Source organism: Tinamus guttatus, unplaced genomic scaffold (genome assembly GCF_059628265.1).
Source record: "Tinamus guttatus ecotype Peru unplaced genomic scaffold, ASM5962826v1 Tinamus_guttatus_pri_ptg000203l, whole genome shotgun sequence".
NCBI classification, from domain to species: Eukaryota; Metazoa; Chordata; class Aves; order Tinamiformes; family Tinamidae; genus Tinamus; species Tinamus guttatus.
Genome location: NW_028288737.1, coordinates 3,436,854 through 3,458,937, shown reverse-complemented (window position 1 = coordinate 3,458,937; position 22,084 = coordinate 3,436,854). Strand labels below are relative to the sequence as shown.

The 22,084-nt window shown below is 40.2% G+C and overlaps 1 protein-coding gene across 1 annotated transcript in view; it reads right to left on the bottom strand.

Moving 5' to 3' along the window:
- Positions 1 to 17,430, bottom strand: part of DLGAP1 (DLG associated protein 1) — a 368,869-nt gene extending 351,439 nt beyond the window's left edge. Inside the window, exon 1 of the mRNA XM_088524110.1 lies at positions 17,147 to 17,430. The gene's annotated coding sequence lies outside the window, so the exon portion shown is untranslated. The remainder of the gene's footprint in view (positions 1 to 17,146) is intronic.
- Positions 17,431 to 22,084: the final 4,654 nt, after the last annotated feature.

Genomic DNA, 22,084 nt, shown 5'->3' with positions numbered 1-22,084 from the left:
AAGAGTATATCAACAAACTTCAGGGGACCAGCATAGAAATCTTCTGTATGGAAAGAACATATAAGGACAACAGTCCCCGAATTCTAGACTACAGTCATGGGAAATTGAAACTTCCCCCAGAGCCAGAGCTAGAATCCGATAAACAAATTCTGATTCAGAATTGCAGAAAATGAAAATAGAGGTCTAAGAGGACTTCTATTTTAGAGGTCTAGGAGGACCTCTAAAAAACAAGCAAAAAACCCCACAAAACTTATATTCACTGTATCGGGCTTCATTTTTTACTGAACCACGAGGTTTATTCTTGCTTTAAGTAAATACTTAAGTAGATTTTTCTTCAGTCTACATAAACCTCTCAGGCCAATAAATTTTGATGCATATCTTTTTTAATGCATTAAGTCATAAGTGATTATTACCCTGAAAATAATGGAAAATTCTTCTTCAGTAGCTCGTATGAACGTTTGGAAAGCAGTTTCTTTAGTACAAAAACATTTTAGGCAAAACTGTGACAGTCACATGAAGGAAGTAACCAAACTCTTTCAACCTTATCCACTGTAGATGGCAGATATACTCAGAATTTAATCAAGAAAATGTGTCCTTACAGAAGACAACACTTAGAAATACAAAATACTGAACTATCTTAACTGGATTTCACTAATATTTGGGATCTGGAAGGCATAGTTAGAACTTCCTAACTGGACAGAACCTCTGTGAGGCTTTGCAAATCAGGAGATTGACTGCATGGAGAAGCAAAGCTGTCCTTACACCTCTAAGTCTTGGCCTGCAACAATGTCACTGATGGTCAGGAACTAATCAAGGAACACCCTACCTTTCCTTGAATACCCTGTACCTGTAGGATACCTGAGCAGCAGCAGAGAGGGAGGGAATCTTCACACTGTCATTTTACTAGCCTCCATAGGAAACCCACTACCACTTTGAAAAAGGTCATTTGTATATCTGAGAACTGAAAATGTCTGTACAAAGACTGCATTTTACTGCACAGGCGGTAGCTGTCAGGAAGGTTTTTATAAAGACAGAATATGTGTTAAACACTAGCCTAAATAAGCCAAAAAATAAGGCACAAGGAGTGTTGTTTGACATTTTTTATTAAAAACTTTCAGACTTTCTAATAAGGAAGAGTGAATTGAGAAGATCACTAAAATCAGTGTTAGATAAAGGGCACTGAACTACTCACTGCTTGTGCATTTTGTGCCTTTGCACATTTTGTGCTTATTTTAAAATAATTCCCCATTTTTAAGCACCATTTAGCCTGAGCCCCAGATCTTCTTTGTCAAATTTGCAGGATAATTTTGAGTAGCTAACACTCTGAACTTTCCACCACCAATTCGCAAGATGAAAAGCGTGCCCACATCGACTGAGCTGCTCCTTTTAACTCTGAGGAGAAAGCCTTTGGGAGTGCACCTCAGGAGCGTAAGAAATCGGGATCTTCATGCTTGCAGTGAGGGAAAGGAGAGAACTAATGATTTTCTGGCTTCCAAACACAACGTTCTCGGTACAGTATCCTCTGGTTCTGGCCCTCGTGACCCACAACAGCAGTGATATTGTTTTGATATGTTTTGATGTAGGTCACAGCTGACAACACAAATCTATGTTACCAAGTCTAAAAAGAAGTGAGTAAATACAAGCCAGATAAACAGCATAAACACCATTTCCCAAAGTCAAATGCTTATATAAGAAACAGTGCTGCCTCATGTTTGATAACATAAAATTGTAGAAAAAAAAATATGTATTTTCTCAGTTAATAGTTGATGGTGTCAGTATGACTGGCTTCAACTTTACTATCTTCCTTACTGAAACATGATGCATCTTTGTAGTTTTGCACTCAGTAAATGTAAACCTCAAGCCATTATTTTCCTTGAAACATTCCTGGGAAAAGATCCACAGGATGAGATGTGTGATATAGTCATTTCAAATGGTAGACAAAAATTGGGATTCTTTGAATTTCAGCAAATATCTGTAGTTTTCATATACCACTTTTCACTGGTGGCCACCAACAGAACTAGAGGTAATGGCCACAAACTGAAGCACCAAAAGTTCCACATGAACTTAAGGAAAATTTTTTAACAGTGAGGGTGACAGAGCACTGGAACAGGCTGCCCAGAGAGGTTGTGGAGTCTCCTTCTCTGGAGATCTTCAAAACCCGCTTGGATGCAGTCCTGTGCCACGTGCTCTAGGTGACCCTGCGTGTGGACTAGATGCCTCTAGAGGTCCATTCATGCCCTATTGCTACATAGCACTCACATAATAATACATTTTTCTACATTAATTCCAAATGTGTTTTTCCCATTTTATAATCTGCTCCATAAGGATCTGAAAATATGTCATAATTTCCATGTAGTTATTTATTATGGCAGAATTTTCACCAAATATTTCATGCAGAATTCTCTCATAACCGCATGATACACACAGGAGTATTAAATATTCCACGTTTCCTTTGTTCATAAGAGGACTGATGCTGACTTAATTATGGATCTTAAAAGATGAGATTATGAAATATCTACAGTTTCAAAGCCATAAAGAAATCACTGATATGATTACAGAAATACTTGCTGGGTATGTTTGAAGCCCCTGGTACTTCCACCAAATTAAATTAATTTTGTATTAATTGCTGAAGCATAAAATCCATACATTCTAGCAAGACTGTACTCTAATCTGCTAAAAATCAGCTCATAACCAAACAATGCTGCTAAAATTTGAGCTTGTTAAGGCAGCATTTTCAACTTCAAGGAAAATTAATATATCTAATTTGTGTGTGTTGCAAAGATGAGCTATCACCACACCCTCAGTTAATAAAAATAGACAAATTAAGAGGTAATCCCTGAGTTCTGCAGAAAGCAAAAAGCTGCAGTGAGACACTTAAATAAAAGAAACATTAAAAGGCTGCAATTAACTGGACAGGAACTGCTCCTTTTTTGGAACATGTATTTCGATGCATCAGGAACATTAAACAGGTTCTCTGCCTCAAAAAACAAATACTCACATCCTCTCCTGCACTCTAATACAAAGTCTAAACAAAAAGACCTAATTGAATCTTCTCTCTGAAGGATAGCAATACCTCCTAGAATACCAGCTGAGTAGGAATGTTTTTTTCTGAAGCTATTTAATCCAAGGCACAATATTAATACAGAACAATATAAGCATTTAAAATGTTACAGAATGATATAAGCATTTAAAATGCACTAACAACCTCCACCACACAACATGCAAGGTTTCATAGTTACATTCAACTGGGAAAGTGGGAAATAGTATCTTAGAGAGAGTACTAATATTATCTCAACGCTAAAATACAATGACTGTTTAGTGTCACCATCATGGTATCACTTTAATTGTGAACGTGATTTGAAAAATACAGTGAAGATTAATAACATTTTATAGCACAAATGGGAAGGAAAACAGTTTATTATTAGCAAGAGAATAAACTGTCTTCTCTGTCAAGAGGCCACTAAAACCTTAGCAACACAGAAGATAAAACATTACAAATATACATCCTCTTTTGGAGAATGAATTCACTCTCATGGAGTGAATGTTCTGTATACCATGTTTTAAGTAACATCTCTCCTGGTATTGTTAATATCTATTGGAATATGCAATTTAGCATTTCAGTCAATTTGTCAGGTCATCATAGCCCTTGTGCAAAGCCCATTTCCAAAAATCTATGTGATCTTTTCCCAAAACAATATTCATTGCTTTCGTGCTTTAAGCTAAGCCTCTTGGCCCACCGACATAAGAAATTGTTGGGTCCCAAAAACCCTGTTAACAGAAATAACTGAAAAATAACTTTAAAAAGCTAAATAACTAAAAAAGAAAAAGTTTTGCTCCCGCTGGTCAACTTCTTCCTTCTGCCATAGTACTTTTCATCAGTATCTCTTGGTTCCCCTCAACAGTGAGCGCCATCTTTGGGAAGAGCTCCGTCCTGCCAGGGTGGTCCTGACAAGCCCAACTCTCCTGTCAACAGGAGAAGGGCAGTGGCCTCTGCCACTTCGTTCCCTGCTACCACCACAAAGTATCTAGATCAAAGCTCTTCTGCTTTAATCATACATCTAACTTTAATTAATCACATATGTGAAATCATCAGGGTAACCATAAAAAATGACTGAGTTGTTCAGTAATAGTTTTGAGAAGAGCAGTTGAGATGCTTCTGAAAATAAAAGCTAAATAAAACGTTTTCCTGAAGCTAAATTTTTAAAAATATCTCACTGAAAAGTTGCCACTCCCATTCTTAAAACATGGCAACAGGATTGTTTTGACTTGAAAGCTATGGAAATTAAAAGGCTGCCTTTGAAAATTGCCATTTTCATCTCACTCGACAGTAGTATATTGGAAGCGGTATGAAAAAGTCTCCTCGTATGCCAACCCCACAGAACACCCTCCACCCCAACACCAGCCTGTGAACGTGCTTCAGCCTAAAGGCAGGAGCTTTCTGCCACTGCGTACTGCTGTAAAAAAAGGCCACAATGGCCCGACTATTAAAAATTAAAGGGAGATTCTGGTTCTAATACTCCCTATTCTCCATTCACGCTTCGCCAAAAGCCTGGAAGAGATAGCAGAGCCTTGCAGACCGTAATGCAAAAAAAGGGGGAGAAAGAGGAGTGTAGCACATACAGAAGCAACACGAGTCAAGATTAGGAGACAAAGTAATCAGGCGAGGGGAGACAGATGAGACAGGGGCAGGAAGATATGCAGTCACTGAAGTATATTTCATTCCAGAACTTGGAGCAGAGCCCAGAAAACTAAAGTCTCCGAATCCTCCTCTGCTGTCAGCTAGTATTTACAAAAGCTAAGTTCTTGTCTCAGTTCTGTGGCTGGATCACTGAGAAGGGAACACTCCAGCACAGCTACCTGCCCCTTTGCTATTGCAAGAGGTTGATACCCTCATGCTATAGTTCTTAACCTGCTTGGGTAGCTACATGATACTATTAAGCAGAGAAGGAACTGATTGTTTTCTTTAGAAGCATAATAATACTGAAATATTTTTTTAAAAAACTATTTAAAGATTAAAAGAATTGAAAAGAAAAATCAATGCAGAATGAATTAAACACCAACACTGGAAGTGACCCTGGACGCACCAGAGAATGCCCGTGACTGGCCCTCACCTCTCTTCCTTTGCTGCCACGGGCAATTAGCACCCAGCCCAGAAACACACATGCCAATATCTATTAGGTTCTCTTTCCTCAACTGAGAAAGAAAACTGCGCTCTTGTTCCATGAAGCATAGTTTACACCATATATACGGGCTGAAGCACAGAGAACATGGTCTTTTAAGCTACTGTGGACAGGAAAAATGAAAGGCAGGAGGAGCTTGGTCAGGCAGTCCCTGCCTGCTATTCCATGACATAGTATTCTTTGACATAATTTGTACCATGCAATCTTTACAACTTTTTTTTCCCTATTAATAAAACTCATGTACCAGGTTTCTCACTGTCACGGGAAGCTCTGGAACTGCTTTGGAAGGTTTGGACATGACATTCACAGGATCACACTCCAAGTTCTTGCAGAGGTTAAAGGCAACAATCATCCGGAGAGAAATGTACTAAATTAACTCAAGGATTTGACATATTAATTGCATGCATCTCTAGAATGCTTATTATTCTAAGTAAACTTTTTTAACCTCCAGAAGTCGAGAGATGTCCCTTTACTGTTTCCATAGGCAGTGTACTTCCTGCTTTTGCATTACTTGCCAGATTTGTACAGCAGCACAACTACTTGCTTTTCCTGAATTGTAACCCTCACCCCACAGGCACAAGCTAGTGAATGTCAAAGTGCAGAATTCCAATGAAACGTTAAGCAAAGTGATATGCATTGACCCACAAAGTAGAAGTACAGTGACATATAACATACTTGCATACAAGATACATTTCTGGAATATTACAGCATGCAGCTGCATAAGGCTGACTGTTGATGGGAACCAAAGTTGACAAAGGCGTAACAACATAAAAACGTATCTGTGATCTTCCTCTGTATGCAGTTGAAAGTGACAGCCCATCAGTGTACAATTAGCATGCATTACTAATGGAATATTAATGAAATATTCATTGCTCTAATTATAAAATCTCATCTTAAAAAGCTGTCTTACTTTTCACCTCCGGAACTGTAATTGACACGGGAATGAATCTGACAGTCTTAACTACCAGAACCCCTCAGTGGAAGAAACAGAGAGAGTCTTAATATTCCAGTATTTAGCTCAACAAGCCATTTTCATCCCCTGTGGACAAAACTCAAGTCAACTTGGATGGTCTCGTGTACTACTTTAAACCCTGCTAAGTCCTAACCATGGACGTAGCAAGGGCCAAAGCTAAATCAGAGGTCCTGCTGAAGGTTCACTGAGTGGCAACTCATTTTCCCTTCAGAGGAAGAAAAAAATAATCTACAGTTCTACAAAGTCAAGACTGAAGTGTGATTCTAATTATCTGTGTACATATACTTTTAACGAGCATAACTTCTTTTCTCCTTCATAAGTATCATTTTTTGTGCACAGACAGGATAAAAGGTCAAGGCTCTCATAAATATTAACCAAATACAAAGGAGAAGAGGTAGCAGGACAAAGTCTGCCTTTCAAACAGTATGTGTGAAGAACAATGCATTACAAACATTTAGGAGATAATGTTCTGAAGTGCCAATGAACCAGCAGGTCTCATCAAAAAAAAAAAAAAAAGGAAAAAGAAAAGAGGTGCTGATCTTTGCACTTGACAAAATCCAGTGCCTGTTGAAAGCAGTGACAGCCTTATGTTATATTCACAGCGTGAGACATTGATTTCAAACAGCGCTGGATACCCTTCCTAAGGATAATTCTGCCCATGCCAAACCACTGCTAGCAATAGAAGTTTTAAGTGCACAGGTTCCAGGCTCCAGCAGGCTCTACTACCAGATCACAATCAATCAATCAATAAATGGATGGATGGATGGATGGAAGGATAAAATCCTATACTAATTTAAGTCACAATGAGTTCTATTACTTATTTCAAAGACAGTCAGGACTTCACTCAATGCAAAAATTACCACCCTAATGTTTCCTAACTTATAATAGTGTTTGACCTTACAAGATACTTGGTAAAGTTAATATAAATAAATTGAAATTCAGACGGTTGACAAAATATAATGGAGAATTAAGTATAATTTAGAAATGTGAGCATACTTTAATCACTCTTGACTTCCTATGTCAGATAATTGTTTAGTGAATAGTGAAAACTGTTATTTGTTTAGTGCTGTAATTTGTTTATATATTACCATTTCAAATTACTATGTTATTTTCATTTATATTAACAAGACACACTCAGAAGTTGCAGGAAAGTACAATTTATCACCTCTGAAACTGAAAATTAATTCCAAAATGATATCATAAATGAAAGTCTAAATATTTAAAACTCTAAAAGCAGCAATATATATTGCTTCAGCTTTGTCTCTGGTCATGTATCTTCATCATTGTATTTTTAAAAAGTCATTTGAATGATATGCTCATTTATAACTAAACTAGCAAAGAAACCTCACTAATTATTCCTATTGCTTCAGTTTGATGGGGTTTTCTGTTATTTACAATGACAATTACTATATGAGTTTTTTTCCTTTTGCTAAACATAAAATTTCAAATACATTATCTTGACAATAACATGCTACCAAACAAATAGTGAGCATTTTGTACCAACAAGAGAGACTTCTGCAGTAGCCACTGAAAGAAACAATGAATGCATCTTATTTATTACTGGGGATAGCACCAGACAGATGATTTGTTGACTGTGATATTCATTACATTGAAAGCATTTATTTCACACTCTTGTTTTACACACGGTCTACTCTGAAGCTTAGTGTCATATGTACTGGATAGTAAAGTACTAAAATTTAAACTCAGCCCTTAATTGGCTACCAAAGCTTACAGAAATCAATTTAGTGAATTTAGTCCTTTTTTCAAGTCATTATATCCTCTATTAGAAAAAAAAAATCCCCTGTTTTTCTTTAAAAAAAGCACTGGGTGAAACAAAAATTAATCTCTATTCATCTCTAGACACTAGATGAAAATAATAATTATAATTATAAAACAAAATAAGGTTTTCATGTGCATTATGCATTTACACATTTACGTACTGGAATCAAGTATCAAGTCAAATTCATTCCTGCTTTCATCCCACCTACCTCCCTGCAAACACAGCACTCAAACCCAATTTTCTGCATTTTGCATCTACTGGGATACACTCGAGTGCACAGCCATTTGCGCTTCCTTGTATCACTGAAGAGGCACTGCAAAACATGTACACGCTACCCGTTCTGTGAGCAGAAGGGAACAAGGTCTGACAAATTTAAGGTTTTTACACGATATTTTCTTCAGTATATCTCTGGTTTAATTTCACATTTGCTTATTAGACATATGTTGAGTTATTTAAAAAAACAGCTGTTGGATAAAGCATGCCTAATTTTATCCTACTTTCAAAAAGTATTTGACCCAGCAATAAATACAACAAAAGTAATCCTACCGCTTAAAATATCTCCATATAATCTGCAATGCTTAACAAAATAACCCCTAATACTACATTTGCCACACTCCATTTTGCAGCACAAACTCCACTCTAAGTGAGACTATTGAATTTACTCACTTAAGCTAGCACATTGTAAAGGTAATAACGGACTCTCTTAAGAAAGGACGAATTGATTAGGTTCCATAAAACCGTGGGCAACAATCCATGACTAATCTGCAAGTTTAAACAGTGGAGCAAAATGGAATTTATTTATTTATTTATTTCAATCAGATAAGATGTGCAGTCCACATCATTTGAACACTTTGCTTGCAATACTGTGACTACAAAACACAGGGCAGGCAGCTTCCCTTACCACAATTCACATTAGGGATGCCTAGAGTGGAGTGACCAAGCACTTGTGTTATACATGGTTTAAATTGTGGCACCTAATGCAGTGAGGGCCCGGTTTGGCTCCACATAATGAGAACGGATGTTTTGCCATTGAAATTCAATTGGATCAAGAACTGTTCTCCTGACTGCTAAACTAACTTTGGCTCTTGTTTTAATAGCATGTGCTCTATACTTTTTTTCCTCCAAATATATATAAATAAATGTATTTGAGTCTGTAAAATTTCAAGGATCCTAGTATCATGTAAAGCCTGCATTCAGCTTTGAGTAATAACTTACTACACAAATATAAACCAATTTGTATCCACTAAAATAGAATGAATTATATCTATAGTAGAAAACTGTAGTAATAAAATACTGGCCTCAGTGGTGGAAAATGCTTTATCATATTAGACTTAATGGTACAGTTCTGTTACAGTCAACTTTTATTTATTTATTCAGTCATATATTATAGGATACTAAATGACATAATGGTTATCTACAATATTTAGAAGACACGTCTGCCTAGATTACTGTTTAAAAATACTGTTTCCTTATTATAGCTAAACTGTTGCACTTACTACTAGAATCAGTAATATAATAGAATTAACTGAGCTACCAGTACCCAAAAATACTGCTAATCATTGTGACTATCAGAAAACTCTATATAGCACATTCCCTGAGCCAGATCCTTGAAAAGGAGCCTTGCAACTGGGCAGGTTTATCAGCTAAGCTGAGTGACCTCTGAAGATCTTAAGTAAAGTTTGTGCAACTACTTATTGGAGCTAGCAGGTCTATGTTTCATATTCTCCAAATTACCCAATGGAGGTAATTCCAAATTAGAGTTTGAGCCTCTAGATAAGAATGTGGTGTGCAGCCATGGCTTTTAAGAACTTCCAGAAAGGAATTCCTAGTAGGAATTCACTATTCCTCTTCTGTGTTCCTTTATGCTTCCACAGGAAAGAAAAGAAACCCTCGAAAGTCCTCCCTGTGCCGGAGCACCGCATTGACGCTTCCCAGGCCTCATGTCATGGAAAGGGGTTCCTGAAGAGCAGGGACAGACCAACATCAAGAGAAAAGGAGTTTCAAGGGAATTGAGTCTCTCACTCCTACTCTTCCCTTAGTTGAGGAAATTTCATCACAAGACCGTTCCTGACTTGGGCATAATTTCAAAGCATGTGGAAGCCTTAACAGGCAACTCCAACTTTATCAAGCGTATTGCTAAGCCATGGCCAATAGTCACTGAACAGAGAAGGGTAAATGAGCATGGCAGCAGCCTACAGTGAGCGTAAAGATTAAGGCACCATCAACAGACATGTCTGAAATAATTTATATTCTGCAGTAACACATGGCAAGTGTGTGCATACAGTACCAGAACAAACATTACATTCAGTTCTGAATGCAAAGCAGGAACAAAAACAAATGCGCACACACACACAGAGGATGCACCACTTCCTTCAGCATGTGTTCAAACCACTGTCTCAACCCGCTGCAAGGCTCTGCATATTCAGGTCTTACAAGGTAAGGGAAGCCAGAAAGATCAGAGCAGGCTGACTCAGTAAATAATTAATGATACCTGTTCTCTACACAAAAATACAAACAAACAAACAAACAAAAAAAAAGCACAGTTGGACCAAGCCAAAATCCACCTCCATCTTATTAACTTGATTCCTTTGCATTATAACAGATAAAATACTAGGCTTTTCTCAAATAGCCTCAGTTTTAAGCACCATTTTTGCTTCAAGGATTTATCTCACATGGAGGTCATTAGGAGCTGCACATGGGACATTTGCAGGGTGTGTTCTAAATAAAGTACTGTATTAAATACCGGAATGAACTTTAGTATGGTAACATTATACAATCATAAACTGAACCATTTTTTTCAGACCTGATTTACATATGTAGGCTTCCCCACATGGTAGTGAGATGTACCTTTGCTTTTTAAAGAGCCTGTGCCTCTTTGGGCAGATGGTCTAATTATTTTGGTCCTAGAGTATTTCAGATACCCATCTTCAGATAAGTCGAATAGCAAAGCTGGAGCTGTAATGTCTGTAAATGTGAAGTCAGCCACAAAACTGAGTAAGGACACACAGTCCCAATCTTCCCAAGTGTTCCCAATTTTCTTTTTGCATGAAATACTTTTCCTTTCAGCTCCAAAAGAAGCTAAAATGGACACCAAGTTGAACCCTCATCTTTCTCGCACCATGCTCTGGTACATGTTTTGTGGAAGGCACTAGAAATTCAGGAAAAGAAAAAAAGGAACCTGTTTCTACTATATCCTGTAGAACACAATGGTACTTGTCTAATCCTTTAGCTCTTGCCATCCGCGGAGATGCACAAGCGTAACACCCAAAAGCTTTGCTACCACACTGCAGCATTTCTCTGTACGAAAAATTTCAAACCCATGACCAGTTGCTGCTCAACACAAAAAAACAGAGCCTGCTCCTACAGTAAATGCTCAAAATGACAACCAGTGAAAAGAGCAAAGGTTCAGGTCAAGTACCTTAATATACTCTCGTATTTTGACTCGGTTCTGTCAGAAACCCTCTCTGCAATGTAATTATAACATAGGAGATTAATTAATTTGCAGCATGTTGCACTGATTTTAAAAGTATCTTATACAATGTCTGTTTTATAATAATTGACTAAAACTACTTGAATACCGAAAAAAAAATTATCCATGTTTTCCTTTCCAATTACTGTATTTAGGATTTTGTTAACAGTGCAAGTTTGTTTGTTTGTTTTCTACAGGAAACTTTGGGAATGATACTTCTCCATCTATATCTTTTGTCTAAATTCAGTAATTCATAACATTTATTTTTCTCTGACTGCCACAGTCCTGATTTCTGAAAATATGCCTTTTGCTGAAAAGACCTTTCATTTGAAGACAAACAAAAGCAACAACTCAGCCATATGCATGGATTGATGTGTTCTGTGTACTGAGCTTGTTATATTATATGTGATATATGAGCGGTCCCACAGGCTTCAAAACATCAGTTTGTCCCTTGACTAACTATTAGCATACGACGCAGCAAAGAAATGATTCTTTTCACGCATAAATACTTTGGTTCATATACGATTTTGCCATCCAAGTCCGTTTGCAAAATACAGCATGACAATTCACACTGGGTAAATTCATATGAAACATTAGCTATAGAGATGTATAGAGATAGAATGCAGATCACAAACCAGCAACATACAGTAAGAAACAACACTACACAGATTTCCAGGTTTGAAGAAACAGAAATTTGGCAATTTGTACCTAAAAGAAAAAACAACTTGACTTCTACTCCATGTGAAATAAGCTGTTCAACTACAATGCTACTTTCAAGTCTGTAGTTGACTGTACACAGCTATTGTAAAAGATCTACAAAAACAAATAATCATCTTTGAAGTTATTTCTATGTGTGTTAAGAAAAAACTAAAAAGTGGATGAGATAACCATCACTTTCACATAAATTTGTAATATCTAAGGAATCATAAACATTGCTTTCTGAAATTAAAGGACAGCCAGCCGGTTTCACCATTTACTAGCATCTCGGATTTTACTATCAGTATCTCTGATAAAAAAAAAAAAGACTCCTGTTTTGGCATTTTTTTCAAGAAGCAGTGAGATTCAAACATTTAAATAAAAGCTTTCTTCTTCAGTTTATAATTACTCTTGAGTTTATTTTTATCAAGTAAATATCCTATGCCGCAACTGCAACATGCAATTACCTTTTTCTTTCTTTTTAAAGAATCACATCTTTCTCACTAGTTGACAGGACTTCCCAAATAAACACTGTATCGCTTTCTCTAAAGCCTTGCATTTCACACATGCCAATATTTTTCCAGTACAACTGATCTAGTAGCTCTTAGCACTATTTCATTGACTGTATTAAATGACATATACCATGAATACACTTATGACTTCTGTAGATTATCTATCTACCTAGCTATAATATATCTAGGTATTTTGGAAGATTTTCCTCCAGAAATTGTTAAAATAATCTCATTAAAGATTATGTTTCATGCACGCAAAGTTCTTCCCCAAACAGAACTAGAGAACTTACCTGCCTCTTCAGATCTAGACTGAATTCAGTCGTTCTGACTTCACAACAGTACTAATGCTTTACTTGTACAAAACAACAGTTATTTCAAATATGTCTTACTAACTCTACCTCTCTTGTTCTTTGCTGGGATGAACTTTTCCTACTTATTCTACTGTGCCTCCTCCACCAAAATCTGCGTTTGGATATTCATCAAAAATAACTACAAAAGTGTGCTACCAAAGTGTGCATACATACTTCACACTAAATTCTTCTCTGCAAAGAAGAACACAGGATCCTATATTGGAATTTATTGATGTTCTACAGGATGACCACAAGAGCAAAACAAAACACAGAATCACTGAGGTCTACTGGCTGTAGTGGTGCCAACAACTTTAAATAATGGACCAAACCTGAGTGTTATGCCACCCAAATAGGTAGATTTGCAGCAGATGCAAATGGGAGAGAATACAGACCACCTCTTCTGGTACCTTGTGAAACACTTCCACCATTGCAACTCCAGTGCTTCAAAACTAGAAGTTGCCTCCTCCCTCCCTCACCCCAAAGGAAAAACCACTCAAGGAATCCTGGACTGGATCCAGCACAGGCTCTACATCAGCGCTCTTACACATCAGGATAGCAAGAGTTGGAAATCAGAAGTTGTGACAAATCAACTCAAGCTCATGTATCCTACACTCAACATTAGCACACACAGCTTCAAAAAAAAAGCACGTTCTCAATCCAAGACAACACCGATAACTGCTGAGATCTTTAGTTATGAATTTCAAGTGCTTTCATCATCTAAAATACAACAACTGCATTTGAAATCTGGATCTAGACATCCAGAAGTGTACATTTCCTTCATCCAGCTAGAAGTCCATTTCTCAAAACCCTGTTTGATTTTGTGTGGGGAATCAGAAGACCTGGAATATTTTAGCTTAGTCAAAGGCAGAGATAAGGTTTCCGGCGGGAGGAGTTGACTGGGATCTAGGGTACCCATTGAAATGTTACTGACAGCAGGCCATGGGGAAAAGAATTAAAGTTTCTCATATCTAAAGGTTAAAGGAAAAACCCTACAGACCACTCTTTGGAAATGGCTTTCATCTACTAGAGAAACTGGAAAGATGCACAAAGTCGGGCTTACGTGGCAGGCCAGATTACAGCCGTACTGGCTTTCATCATCATGGTTTCTTAGGTCGACACTCGAATGGCACAGGCAGTTCTTTCTGAAACATACAGAGATAAGGAATGGCAGAAATATAGTGCATGATTGTCAAAGCACTATTTCAGTGTTTCCGTAGACAAATTTATAGACACAAGAAGAAGGCTAAAGCCAGCATTAGCAACTGTCTTCCAACTGCAAAGTCAGAACTGACATCACTCCATGACAAATGATGTCTGCTGTCTGTAATAAGGATGGTTGCTCCAGCATATGTTTTCTAATTATCCCAAGCTTGTCCCATGCTAGAGAAAGGGGAAAGAGATGGAAATACGTCCAGAGAGACCTGGTGCACCACTAACCTACAGGAATCAATGTAGAAAGTTACTAGGTATCCTTTCATGGAACCTCAGCAGGCTAAACTGCATACAGAAAGGAACCAGGAAACAGCAAATAACATTTGTACACTCCTCAGTGAAAGCTCTAGCTACCTGACCACGGGATCATCAACTAAGAACATTCACTTGCTCTTAGCTTGGTTTGAGACACTCCTTCTCCAAGGAAACAACGGCATTGAAAACTACAACAACCACTGTAAAGCAAGGTCCTGACAGAGTCAAGGCAAAATAAAATATTTTCATAGTGAATGTCTCCAAAAAATAACCCTGGTATTGCATTTCAACTCAAAAAATAACCTTAAACCCTGCTTCCCAGGGACATGCTTCCCAGAAGAGGTACACTGCTTTTACTAAAGACACAAAACCTCTGGGAAACTGTCCAAAAAGAGTGCGGAAAAATAAAAGAGGAGGATACAGAAATGAAATGGCCACCTGCATTTCCAAAATCGGCTAGAAAGAATCATTCTGTCTGGTCTTCCACCCCGTTAGAAGCAATACATGTCAGGCCTCCAAGTCAAAAGTCAAAAGCCTGACTGAGAAAGCATGTTATTTCCTCAAATGCTGTAGTCAAAATATAGAGCCGTGCAGACCCTGAAATGCAGTGCAAAAGGAGCGAAAGGCAGGGGCTGTGCCACCCAGGGTAACATCGTCCTGGAGACCACGGAGGGACCAGCACAGCCCACGTGAGCCAACAAGATAACCACGAAGAGGAGGGTGCCAGCAAACGCTGTTACAAGTTAAGGAACGAGGAGGCGGTCTAGTCTTGACCTATGGTAAGGGAGAAAATTCTCTCTCTCTCGTTACCATGGCGATCCCCTTTTCAGGTTTCTTTGGATGAGCTTTGTGCCTGAGTGCGAAATTTGGAATTGGGAGGAGAACAAGTATTAATTATGCGCCCAACACAAAAATAGCCTGCTTAAACCTGGAGAGAGAATACAACAGAAGCTGTAAAAATTAAGTTTGGTTACAAAGATTAGGTGCTGAATAAACTATCTCATGTTCCAGGGCTTTGAGCTCTATCTTCTTAAAATGGCAATGCCTTTCCGGGAGTATTTCACCTGTCTGTTACAATTCGAGTAAAAAAAACTTGAGTTACTGGACAGTATGATACCTGCACGAAAATTACAATGCAATATTGCCTGGAGGATACTTATTAACGCTGTTTGCTACAGGATTGACTTGAATCCATTATTTTATCAAATATCCATGCCATTCTTTCTGTATTTCCAGGTTGCTAGCTAAGGCTGCACTGAGATGCACCTCCTTTTCAGCAAGGATAACATTGACCCAAACAGATTATATACTTACAAGTATTTGTCTCTCTCTCTCTCTCACACACACACACACACAAAAAGACCAGAAAGAGTCTTGTATTAATCATTTAATTTATATAGCTCTGATGAGAAAAAAAAAAAAAAGAAAAGAAAATTTTAATTCAGGAGGATATCAAAAATGAAACACTATTACACCTTTTAATTTGAAATTGCCAAATTGCTCTCTAAAATCAGTACATTTTGCTGATATGTGTTCAATAACTTCCAATATCTAATTCCTAATAGAACGGAGAATACACAGTATCATGTAGACAAGTAAACTGTGAAGAATAAGGAACTGCTGTGTGGCTGACGCTAAAATTTCCTGATTTGCCTTAAATTATTCACGTTGTCAACTCTGAATTTCCCCAGAGTGCCTTCAGGAGATAACAGAGCGGGCACTGATCGCGCTCCCAACGTCTTTGACGCGAGGGGCACAACCGCGGGCGCCCACGCTGGCCCCACGCACCTGCGCGAGGGAGTGTTGCCTTTTTAAACGCGGCTGAGCAGCGACACGCAGCACAACCTAGCGCCCGAGCGGGCACCATTCCTGCAAGTACCACTTTCAAAATCCATTTGTAGGTGGGCCGTAAGGGGACCCAACTCACTCGGTGTCAGATAACGTTCCTCGCGGTTTTTGGCTTCTAATACTACAAAAGTAGTAATAGGATTTTTCTTCCCGCGCACGCGTTGGTCCTAGACATCATGCACTCCGGGGAGGGTGCAAAGCACCGTCAATGAAGCAGCGCTAACCACGTGTGAAACCGAAGTGCTTCCAGATAAATATTAATGACTCAGTGACTTTTCACTAAGATCCCTCCCCCCTAGAAGAAGAAGCCCCTCTAAGCCCCGCACCTGGATAGCGGGCTCGCTGAGACCCTTCCCCCTGTGCCCCTGGGCCGCGCTGGGGCGCAGCAACCCCGTTACATAAGAGCCTCGCCACGGAGACGCCCGGCTCCGGTGCGCGGAGCCAGCGCAAGGGCAGCGGGATGCGAAGGCGGCCGAGCCCCGGCGCGGGCCAAGGGGCGCCCCCGCGCAGCGCCAGGAGCCAGGACGGCCCCGGCGAGCAGGGAGGTGACGAGCGCCAGGGCAGCTGGAAATTATTCATTTGGGGGTTGCAGCAGCCGGCGCGCAGGGAGGGCTGCTCCTTCCCTCGCCCCGGTTAAGCACGCACGGGTCCCTGCCGGAGCGGCGAGACCTCTCGCACGCGGCCGTCAGCAGCAGCCCTCAGCCCGCCGAGCCCTCCCGCCGCGGCGGCAGCGGAGCACGAGCGCCGGGGACCTCCGAGCCTCGCCGCGCCGGCGGGCACGGGGGCTCGGCGGGGAAGCGAAGCCTCCGCGGCCGCGGCACCCCCGGGCCCCGCAGCGCGGCCGCGGGCAAACCGCGCACCCGGCATTTACCTTTTTACGCCCGCCGTCCGTCAGTGAAGCGCTGGAGGAAGCGGGGGAGAAGGAGAGGGAAAAGGAGAAGGGAGAGAGACGGGGAGAGCAAGAGGCGGCTGCTAATCCCCGTGCAGAGAGACTTCCAGCAGCAGCAGCAGCAGCAGCAGCGTGTGTGTGTGCGCGCGCGTGCCCCGAGTGGAAGCGCAGCCCTCCTGGCGATGCACCGGTTCTCGCGGCGAAGTGCTGTCATGTGCGTGCCTCCCTCTGTGTACCCATGGAAAGCGGAAAAAGAAAAAAAAAAAAGGAAAGTAAAAAAAAAAGCGGAGCCGGGGGGAGACGAGTCAGTCACATAGTCGGGCGTGCACGTTAATGCTGTAGGGAAGAGGAGGAGGAGCCCAGCTCGCTCCTCGCGGCGCCGGGGCCCCGCCAGCCGCGCTGCCCCGCGGCCGCGGGGCCGGCAGCTCCCGCCACGCCGCGCCGCCCTTCGCCTCCCGGCCCCAAGGAGGCGCCTTCGGAAGAGCCCTCGCACCGCGGCGTTGATCCCGAGGAGCTCGCTGCCTCCGGGGTCTCTGGGGCAGGGGAGAGAGGGGAAGTAGAGACAGCTAAATAAAAAATAAAAAACGTTCTATTTTTCCTTCTTTTGCCCCAAAACGCCACCCGCGGGGAGGGGCGCCCCCGACGGAGGAGGCCCGGACGAGGCAGGCCGCGCCATGACGATCGGGGGGAACCGTTGGCTCGCCCTGAGGGGAGGGAGGGGCTCGTGGCGCCCTAACGGCCCCTGCTAACGGCCGCGGCGGAAGGCAGTGAAGAGTCCGCGATCCGCGAAGCGCGTGGGTAGCGACCATAATGAATAAAATAAAAATAATAATAAAAAATACACCTCTCGGTAGGCGTGAGCAGTAGCTCCGCCGTGGGTCAGGCGGATGCTGAGGGAGACGGCGAGAAGTTTGGGGCTGAATATTTGTGAGAACTCCCTACCGAGTTGCCCCTGGCTGCATGCTTTATGGTCGCGGCTGAGTGGAAGTGACAACTGTGGAATACATTCACACACACATACACAAAACCCTCGGAATTTGAGTTTGCCAGTATTGAAAGTGGAAGTGTAGTGAAAGGCTGAGCTAATCCAGGGCATTTGCAGATGCTCAGCTACTGATGTGGCCGGTCAGTTGAAGGCAGAGTGGAACTACTGCGTAGGAGCTATGACAAAGTACTTGAATGATGGTAATATGCTCAACTATAATCTTAGCTAGATAGTAAGCACTCTATCTATTGGATATATATATATATATCATATATACATATAACTGATCATTTAACATGCGACTCAGAATGAGCAAATTATTTTTACAGGCTTTCTTATAATTTTACTACTTGGTCATGCCAGTAAGTTTCCGTCAGGGAATTCTTCAAGCCCCAAACCAGGAAAAGTCTGTGGGAAATGCAGTGTCCTTGATATTTTAATCTATGTATAAAACATGTAGTACATATTCATCTTAGTAGTAGAAAAGGGGTTATTTTAAGACTTAAATGACAAGGATGAAAAAAGAAGTTTTGAGCAGGTATATTGCGTGTAGTGTTTTCACTCCTTCTGGCTTAGCTGTTAATCTGGTAGGTTTTTATCTATTCACGCTAAAATATTTTGAAGCCCCTCAGAAGTCCTGCAATAAAATCAAAAAGACTGTATTTGTTGTTACTTAAGTTGCATAAATCAAGTAAGTGTGAAAACATCAGGAAAAAAAAAACACACACACTGAAGTTATATCTTTGGGGATTTTACAAAGTAAACGTCCACATGCACATCTTCAGTTCAGATCAGTTCAGATGCTGAGTCTGAACTTTCTCAAGTAAGTTAAAATCCTACAGAATTCATTGCTTTATTCCGCGTTTGTACATGCAGCAGTATCATATGCAATAGATGAGTTTGTGTCTTAGCTGGAATTATTTGACCTGTCATCATGAACTGTATTTTCATGATAGCATCAAAAAGTGTGACGAAGATTTATGAAGACCTCATAGCAGAATTTATATAATCTTTGTTATGTAATTATGTGCATAATTTAGCCTGCTCTCAATAGACCTGTGAAATTATAGGGCAGATTTAGACATGTTATGTGTGATAGTCCTGCAAAAATACTCATACCAAAAAGGTTCACTATATTTGAGGCATTCAGTAGAACTAGATAGTGGTGCGAACACCTAATATATTTTGAGGCTCCATACAAACTTCAAAGAAAGAAACTATTCTTTTTTTTCTTTTTGAAGATGGAGTGAAAGAGTAGACTTTTTTTTTTTTTTTCATGGTCTTTAATTGTATTCTTTTATTAGACCCCAAAATTAGAGTCAACATGGATTTTTTCTTCCCTTTTATTTTACTCCCCCTTGTGAGTGTAAGCCATATATTGAATTTTCTAGCTCCTTGTCTGCATGTCTGGGACAAGGGAAAGCATGTCCTGTTATACATTTACTCCTGAAGTGGTCTAGAGGAATCTAGAGAAGTTGGAGGAGTATGAAATTCAAAGCCTTACTACATACTGATGCAGGTTGTCTGAGTGGACTGCTTTTTCTTGTAATTTTAACAATACATAGTGCTTTTGTGCAGTAGTCTTAGTTCTCACAGATGTCTTGGAAAACATGCACCTTGATAAGATTTGCAAGATAATGGTAAGGGTTCTCCATAGACACTATAAAAGATGGCATGCAGAAATAGAACAGCATAGGCTACAAAACATAGAGTTTTGGTATAGATAATAAACAAATATAGGTGAACAAGCAATGAATGGAGAAAGCAAGAACTAGAAGAAAGATAAACAGTTTTCAGATCAAAAAAGTTGCAGTTGGAAAGGAAACAGGGATCTTAAACAGCCTGAATAGGTGAGATGATAGTGCAGTATTAGTATCTTCAACCATCTGTAGCTCAATTCACTCCAGATGTAAATGTCCATATTATGTACCATACTGAAGCTTTGATCTCCTTCTTCCTGGAGGAAGCTTTCATTACTTTGACTGATGGTGAGAGAAGTCTTCAGGTAGGCTGTCCTCACTACATAGTTAAACTATATGCATAGCTAAGTGATCTTCCCCCATATGCTGGTATTTACCGTGTTACAAAATTGTAAGTTTGAAAATGCGGTTACATTTTGTGCATCACTGCCCTCTACTGGACAGAAGGTCAGAACCGCCGCGACGGCTCTTGCGAAGCCTTGGAGCAACTGGAGTAGCAGCGTTTCTCTTTTGCTGGTGATTTACCTGGCAGGGAGCGAGGCTTACAGGTGTGAAGTTGTGGATGGCCAACGTCCATAATATTTCCCATTCTGTTTTCCATGTGAGTCCAGATAATTGTTTATATAGTTTGTTTGTCTACAGTTTGTTCTCACAAAGTGATGAGTAAGCTATAGTTGAGATTTTCAGACACTCAACTTCCATTAGCCCCTGGGCAAGAGGCTTCTAAATCCATCACAGAGACTGAAAATGTCCCACAATATGACAGTGTTGGTATTCCTCTGCAACATTATAGATAAGCTCATCACTTTCCACATCTGTATCTCAAACCTTCAGTTCATGCTCTAGTACCACTTTTTTTTTTTTTTTAATGTTTTATTTTCATTTTCCTCATTGTCTAGGCACTAGAACATGGAGAACAGCAGTGGTTCTCTCCCTGCTCCCCTGGGTCTCATGTCTTCCACCTACCATCACAACAAGTCATGCACATCAGGAGTGATTTCTGTTGGAACACACTTCAGTTTTCCTGCTGGGAAACCATACACATGGCCAAGGTGCAACAAGGGTTGGGAAGGATTAAGAATGCTCAAGATTCACTATCAATCTCAAAATATGCATCATGTATAGTAGATTACAGCTTTTTTTTTTTTTCTTTTTTCCTGTTTGTTTTTAACATAGACAAGCTTGTTTTTAACTTAGAAGTATATAGATGGAAACAAAATCACATGCCTACTCTTCTCATTCCCTTCCAGTACCAGCTATTGTCAAGAAGGCATCGTAGAGGTAGCTGTAAGAGCATCTTCAAATGGGCAAAATGAATAACTCTAGTGTCTTCTACCTCTAATCTTATTAATGGTAAAATCATTTAACCTGAAACTGCTATTCTCCTTCCCCTCTGAGCACTCTGAAGCAGACATCTACCTAGAAAATTTTATTTAATGCATTTTCACTTTCCTATTAATACAAAAGTCTTTTACTGAAAAGGGTTAGCATCTACCATGCTCATAGCAGGGTTGCTCATTGCATCTTCTCGGGTTGCTCTAAGGGTAGCAATGTCCTAGGTCAAAGAATTGTGCGGGTTGCCTCATTTCATGGCAGCTAATTTATTTATTTGATATAAAAAATATTGTAACAGGTCCTCTCCATAGCCTTTCATGGATAACATGAAAGAGGTAGCAGGGCAGGGAGTGGAACAGCTGTTCCCAAAGAGGGACTTGCAAATCACAGGCGCCCTCCGCAGAAGAGGTCACCAGCTCATCTTGTAAGATCACAAGTTACCAGGTGGCCACGGGTAAAGATGTATGAAGAGAAGGCCTGGTGAGCCACTGAACACTCATCCAAAAAAATTAAGATACAGCAGCAAAGAATATTCTAAATACAGTGCGAGTTTAGCATAGCTACTTAATACAAAGGAAAAAAAAAGTCAAGCCTTACGCTATACATGTTTTTTATGATTAAGAAGTAAAAAAAATGTTATAGTAAAAGACTCTCAAAGAAACACAATTCCTCCAAACCTATTACTTTTAATCTGTGTCAGGAAATGAGGTAGAAGGGGTCTGGTGAGACTTCTCAGTAGGGTCTCTATTTTGGAAGATGGAGAGCACAAGAAGATTTGAGAATGACGATTATCCTCGGTTCCCTGCACTGCCCATCCAACACCCTCCTTCCCTTCCCCCCCCCCCCAGCAAAAAATAAAGAATAAAAAGAATCCGTTCAGCATTAAAAAAAGAAAGTTTT